The sequence below is a fragment of the Arachis duranensis genome, chromosome 10 (assembly GCF_000817695.3).
Source record: "Arachis duranensis cultivar V14167 chromosome 10, aradu.V14167.gnm2.J7QH, whole genome shotgun sequence".
NCBI classification, from domain to species: domain Eukaryota; kingdom Viridiplantae; phylum Streptophyta; class Magnoliopsida; order Fabales; family Fabaceae; genus Arachis; species Arachis duranensis.
In genome coordinates this window covers 43,406,402-43,406,726 of record NC_029781.3, presented here as the reverse complement: position 1 = coordinate 43,406,726, position 325 = coordinate 43,406,402, and positions in this window count along the sequence as shown.

The following is a 325-nucleotide window of genomic DNA, read 5'->3' as shown; positions in this document are numbered from 1 at the left end:
GGTCTCTGATCTAATCAAAACCACTCAAAGTTTCATGACTGAAACAAGGTCCTCCATTAGAAACTTGGAGGGACAAGTGGGCCAGTTGAGCAAGAGAATTACTGAACTCCCTCCTAGTACTCTTCCAAGCAATACAGAAGAAAATCCAAAAGGAGAGTGCAAAGCCATCAACATGACCGAATTTGGAGAAGAGGAAGAGGCAGTGAACGCCACTGAGGAAGACCTCAATGGACGTCCACTGGCCTCCAATGAGTTCCCCAATGAGGAACCATGGGAATCTGAGGCTCAAAATGAGACCATAGAGATTCCAATGGATTTACTTCTA